The sequence below is a fragment of the Elaeis guineensis genome, chromosome 8, assembly GCF_000442705.2.
Source record: "Elaeis guineensis isolate ETL-2024a chromosome 8, EG11, whole genome shotgun sequence".
NCBI classification, from domain to species: Eukaryota; Viridiplantae; Streptophyta; class Magnoliopsida; order Arecales; family Arecaceae; genus Elaeis; species Elaeis guineensis.
The window spans coordinates 57,837,069-57,844,155 of record NC_026000.2 but is presented as its reverse complement, the minus strand read 5'-3'; positions in this window follow the sequence as shown (position 1 = coordinate 57,844,155).

Below are 7,087 nucleotides of genomic sequence, written 5' to 3'. Positions count from 1 at the left end.
GCTGAACTCATCATTCATTACCGCCAGCATTATGCACCGTATGATGGTACAGTCATTGAGCCACTTCTGGTAAGTGTCTCAGACCGTCCCTCTAGCATTCGGAGCTGGCTCCTCAGGTGCCGGATCCGTTACTACATAAAGGATCTGCTTATGCTCAAGGATGATTTTCAATTTTCGATACCAGCTATCGAAATTAGGTCCAATGAGCTTGTCATTATCTAATAATGATCGGAGTGATAGGGTAGTAGCCATAGCTGCATAAAGAAAAACCAGACCTTTATTAGTGAAGTGAAATTTGAGTGCAGGGGTAAAACAGTAATTTTAAAACTTTTTCAAAATTACTATTTTACAGTGAAAATTATTAATTAATCTAATTAATTAATATGTATAAATCCTACACAAGAATCTAAATATGATATATATATATAGCATGCATTTAAATTTAAAATTCAAACTTCTATAGTGAATATTTTACTGTTATGTGTTCAGAACACATTACCTTTGTGCGGGTAGTCAATCACCGCAATCTGATCACTGTCGGAAGGGTCTGATCATCATAATGTAGCCACACAGTGTGTCTGACCTTTGCAGATCATCCACATGAATCTCCTGATCTGATCAGCTCCTCACGAATGCTAGTTCGTGGCTGAACCCTTTTGACGGCCGATGTTGATCGAACTCCTTCGATCTTGATCTGCCGACTCTTCGGATACTCTGGATCATCAGCAAGATGCTTGAGAGATTGATGAATCTTTTTTTGAGATCTGATGGGCTCACGACACTCGTAGCTCACTTTCTCACTTCTTGAACCCTAGGCAGAAACCCTAGGATACACTCAGAAAAGCCTGCACCTCTTTCTATTTCTTTTTTTTTCTCTTCTTTTTCTTTCTTTTCTCACACACGAGACTTTTCTCATGCACCATTTTTTTCTCTTTTCATATTAGCACATGCCCTATCTTCTCTTCCTTTTAAAAAGAGAGCAAAACGTGTCTTTGCAGCATTTTCTCTGTGTGAGAGGATAAAGATAAGTGGTTGCTCATTTGAATTCAAATCGAATTTGAATTCAAATGCCAACCAACTCATTCTTATCCACTCTATGCATGAGAAGAGAGGGGCGTGGGCATGTTTGTGTGTGGATACTTTACACGAGAAATCTTTTCTCGTGTGGAAGAAGGGGTGCACAAAATAAAGGGTGGGCGTAGAGATTTGTTATCCATTCAAATTCAAACATCTTTTGAATTTGAATGGCCAACCAATCTCATCCTTATCCATTCAAAATGGTGCACAAAGAAGGGGCGCGGGATGGCTTCTGTGTGAAAGAAAATTCATGAGAACTCATTTCTCGTGAATTCAAATGGGTGCATGTGAAGTGAGGTGGCGCAGGGAGATTAGTCAAGGTGGTTTGAAATCCAATTGAACCAACCTTATTTAAAATAGGTTAGACACAATTAGACTAAATTAAACCCAATATAATTAGGCTTAATTAGAATCAATAAAATTATAATCAAATCAGAAATTGACTAAGCCCAACCCCTGATCAGATCAGGGACCAAACCACCTTGGCGATTAGGTCAACACTTAACCTAATTGGGTCAAACCCAACTGAATCCAATTCAATTAGACTTGATCCAAAAATAATTACTCAATCAAATTGAGTTAATTAGTGATCAAATCACTAATTAAATCTCTCATAAATACTGAGTCCAAATCCGATGGGCAATCGGGCATCAGAGGCCATCGATATGAAACCCTGATCAAAAAGTCCCAAACCAGTGGGACTCTTGACCCCGGTACCCAAAATATGTGGTACTCATGATCAGAGAATCTTGATTCTCGATCATAGAGTCACAAACATATAGGACTCATAGTTCAAGAGCATTAGGACTCTTCATCAGCCATCAGATCAGATAGGAACCTCTAACGTGTGTGACGCCGTAGGTTCGAACCTAAGCCGGTAGCATAGGAACCAATTCCTGTACTAATCGAAGTGATCATCTAGCAATGGTACCCGATGTCTAGATAGATCGAATAGTCATAATCGCAACATTCAGAACCTATGTGAATATGGTTACTGTATAATTCATCCTTTTGACCCCTGTGTTTAGGACGACTCAGGGTTAAACTATCAACCCTGATTAGATCATCCGAATCGTGCTCAACTCAAATAGTCCAGTGACTCTTCACTTGGACTACTCTGACCAAGGTTTTGCTAAATTGAAACACAACTGTACACAGCTCCTGAACTGGAGTGGTCAATCTCATCTTGACACACGCACCGACAAGTAAGTACTTGACTACACCCAGCAGCCTTCCGTCACTGAATTAGAAATTCAGGTAGTCCAGTGCCTAAGTGCAGTGAGTTGCTTGCAAGTCATCGTAGTGGTCTCAGGTACCCATATCCCATCAGAGCAAATCTTGACAGTAGAAAAAGCTCTAGAGTCGGTCACGTTCAGTGCAGATGTATCCTTACATCTCACCTGTATGCCATACCAGTGTCTCCACACTCCTTGGTTAAGAGGACAACCAACCCATATGGCACACAATGACCTATGCTTGATAAACATTGTTGTCCTTGATAACAACGTATCATTTGGTTGCGAACATGTTTAAGGACTAAACGACAAATCCTTCTTTGTCGAGTCTAAATAGTCCTAAAGACCACCATAACATAGGAGTTCATTAGAAGATGAAACAATTTGTGATGAAAAATATCAAAATAATTTTTATTTATTTATAATTCATATACTAATACAAGAAAGAGCACAACCATCAACAGGCTGACGATTGGCATAGGGACATTATTCCATCAATCTCCCACTTGGCCTAAAGCCAATCGGTGCAGTACCTAATACCCATCTTCGACTTGAAGTCGTTGAACTCCTTCACCGCAATGGCTTTAGTGAATGGGTCAGCCAGGTTATCCTTCCCATCGATCTTCTGAAGGTCGACATCACCTCGATCCATGATTTTCTGGATGAGATGGTAGCGGCACAGAATATGCTTCGTCCGCTGGTGTGCCTTCGGTTCCTTCGCCTGAGCAATGGCTCCAGAGCTGTCACAGTAGAGCAGAACTGGACCAACAATGGAGGGTGCTACTCTGAGCTCGGTGATGAATTTTCTCAGCCACACCACTTCTTTGGCAGCATCTGATGCAGTGACATACTCTGCCTCGCAAACTGAATCAGCCACTGTGTGCTGCTTGGAACTCTTCCAGCAGATAGCCACACCATTAAGGATAAAAATAAATCCTGACACACTCTTGCTGTCATCGTGATCAGACTGGAAACTAGAGTCTGTAAACCCTATAAGTCTCAAGTCCGATTCACTATAAACGAGCCACTGGTCCTTAGTATTTCTTAAATACTTCAGGATGGTTTTAACAACCTTTCAGTGATTCTCCCCTGGATCAGATTGGTATCTACTCACTACCCCTAGTGAGTATGCCACATCTGGTCGTGTACATATCATGGCGTACATGATAGATCCCACTGCCGAAGCATATGAAACTCTATCCATAGCTCTCTCTCTTGAGGTGTTGTCGGATAATCTCTCTTCGAGAGAGAAATTCCATGGCCATTCGGTAGATAGCCTTTCTTGGAATTCTCCACGCTGAACCTTTTCAGCATAGTATCAATGTACGTGGACTGAGATAATCCAAGCAATCTTTTAGATCTATCCCTATAGATTCTCATCCCTAGGTGTAGGAAGCTTCTCCCAGACCCTTCATGGAGAACTGTGACGACAGCCAAATCTTTATTCCCTGTAATGCAGGGACATCATTCTCGATTAAGAGAATGTTATCCACATACAATACAAGAAATACTACTACTGGACCATTAGTCCACTTATAAATGCAGGGCTCTTCTCCATTCTTAATGAAGCCATACGTCTTGATCGTCCTATCAAAACATACGTTCCAACTCCATGAAGCCTGCTTAAGTCCATAAATGGACCTCTGTAGCCTGCACACCTTAGACTCATCTGTGGATGTGAACCATTCAGGTTGTATCATATACACCTCTTCGTCCAGCTCTCCGTTTAGGAAAGCTCTCTTCACATCCATCTGCCAGATTTTATAGTCCAGATGGACTGCTATCGCAAGCATAATCCGAATGGATTTGAGCATTGCCACAGGAGAAAATATCTCGTCATAGTCTATACCATAATGTTGACGATATCTTTTGGCAACCAGACGGGCTTTATAGGTCTCCACCTTTCCGTCTGTGCCCCTCTTCCTCTTGAAGACCCACTTACACCCTATGGGTTTTACTCCTTCGGTTGGGTCAACCAATGTCCACACATCGTTGACCTTCATGGACTCTATTTCAGATTTCATGGCGTCTAGCCATTTCTCAGAGTCAGATCTCTGCATTGCATCCATGTAGGTGATCAGATCCTCATTATTTTCATCAAGTTCGACAGGATCGTCGTTCCAGACCAAGAAACCATAGTATCTGTCTGGTTGATGTGGTACACTACCAGATCGCCTTAAGGGTGCAGGAACAATGGGGTCCGGATCTGATCTAACCAAATTCGATTTAGGTTTAGCAACTTGTGTCGGTTTTTCCACCTGCCGAACTTCCTCAAGTTTGACCTTAGAGGTAACAGTCCCTTCACCAAGAAACTCCTTTTCCAAAAAGATTGCCTTAAGGCTGACAAACACCTTTTGCTCATCAGCTAGGTAGAAATAATACCCTTTGGTCTCTTTTGGGTACCCTATGAAATAACACTTGTCAGACCTAGGTCCAAGCTTGTCCGTAATTAATCATTTAACATAAGCCGGACACCCCCAAACCCTAAGGTGCGAGAGTACTAGCTTACGTCTATCCATATCTCATATGGCGTCTTGGTTACAGACTTACTCGAAACCCTATTTAGAAGATAACAAGCCGATTCGAGCGCATATCCCCAGAGGAAGATCGACAGACCAGCAAACTCCATCATGGATCGAGCCATATCCAACAAGATCCGATTCCTCCTTTCAGACACACCATTATGCTGTGGTGTTCCAAGAGGAGTCCACTGAGAGAGAATCCTATTCTCCCCAAGATATGTCAGAAACTCATTGGAAAGGTATTCACCTCCTCAATCAGATCGAAGAGTTTTAATACACTTTTCAGTTTATTTTTCTACCTCATTTTGGAATAGTTTGAATATTTCAAACAACTCCGACTTATGCTTCATTAAGTAGACATACCCATACCTCGATAGGTCGTCTGTGAAGGTTATGAAGTAGAAATATCCACCTCTTGCACTTGAGCTCATGAGTCCACATACATCAGAATGTATCAGACCCAAGAGTTCATTGGCTCGCTCACCTTTTCCAGTAAAAGGTGACTTGGTCATCTTCCCAAGAAGATAGGACTCGCAAGTTGGAAGTGATTCATAATCATCGATTTCAAGAATTCTTTCTTGAGCCAACCTGTTTATCCTGTTCTTATTGATATGACCTAGCCTACAGTGCCAAAAGTTGACTTCTAACATATTATCTATTCTAGGGCATTTATCGAAAGTTTGAAATACATTAACAGGCTGTGATAATAAGTAAATTCCATTATTTAGTTGTCCAACAAACATTATAATACCATTCAAAATGATATTGTAAATATTTTTTTTATTAAAAATTTATAACTGTACATGGCCAAATAGCCTACAGAAATAATATTTAATAAAAAATTTGAACAATAGTGACATTCACTCAGAATTACATTTCGAGAGTTGATTACAAGGTTTATGATTCCTAAAGCTAGAACTAAAATTTTGCTTCCACCTCCAACGTTCAGGAACCTCTCGCCTTCATCAAATCTCCTATTGACCTGCAGACCCTGCATCGAATTACAGATATGATAAGGGCTTCCGGTATCCAATACCCAGGCAGTAGTATCACAAATGAAAAAGTTGTAAGGTGTTATCATATAATTACCTTGCTTCTTCTTCAGCCTGTTAGGGTCCAGGAAGGCAATGTATAGAGGATAGTTCCTCATCCAGTGCCCCTGCTTCTTGCAAAAGAAGCACTCCGCCTGGCTCTGGTCGGGCTTGCGCTTCTTGGTCTGATCCTGTGCAGACGTCCCAGCATGCGGCTGCACTTTCTTGTTCTTGTTCTTCTTGTTCTTCTTCTCTTTCTTAAAGGGTCGATGACCAGAAAAGATCCTCCCACAACATTCACCGACTCCTTATGGAGCTGGTGGTCCTTCTCAAAGTTCTGTAGCAACCCCAACAAGTCGTGGTAGTTTACTGCAGGCTTTGTCATCCGAAAATGAGTAAGGAAGGAAAGGAAGGACTTGGGCAAAGAATTAAGGATCGCATCCTTAGCGAGTTGCTCGTGCAAGAGAAAGCCCAATTTACTTAGGTGCTCAATCATTTTGATCATGTACAGTACATGATCGGTGACTGAGGCCCCATCCCTCATTCGAGCATTGAAAATGGCACAACTAGTTTTGTGCCTTTCAACGTCGTCTGGAGTGCCACAGGAGTCGTTCAACATTTGAAGTATCTCCTGTGGCTGGGCGTTCTTGAACCTACGGCTGAACTCATCATTCATTGTCGCCAGCATTATGCACTGAACGGTGGTGCGGTCGTTGAGCCACTTCTGGTAAGTGTCTTGGACCACCCCTATAGCGTTCGGGGCTGGCTCCTCAGGTGTCGGATCCGTTACTACATAAAAGATCCGCTCATGCTCAAGGATGATTTTTAATTTTTGATATCAGCTATCGAAATTAGGTCCCATGAGCTTGTCATTATCTAATAATGACCGGAGCGACAGGGTAGTGGCCATAGCTGCATAAAGAAAAATCAGACCTTTATTAGTACATAAATTATTAATATTAAAGACTTGGACTTTAGTCTAAAGTTTTTCCAAGTATTTTTATGAACTGATAGCCTCAACCTCCAATTCGAGGAATTACTTTAATTTCTTAGTGGGTACTAGAATCCACACAGACCACACACGAGCCCAACTTTGGTTGGTCAACCCATGTGCATCTATGGGCAGGTTCATAACCAGTTGTTTCTCTAAACAACTTCTAGTAATTAATTTTGCCCCAGAACCTAATCAGTAGGCTTTGGCCTCCACTAAAAAGATCTGGTT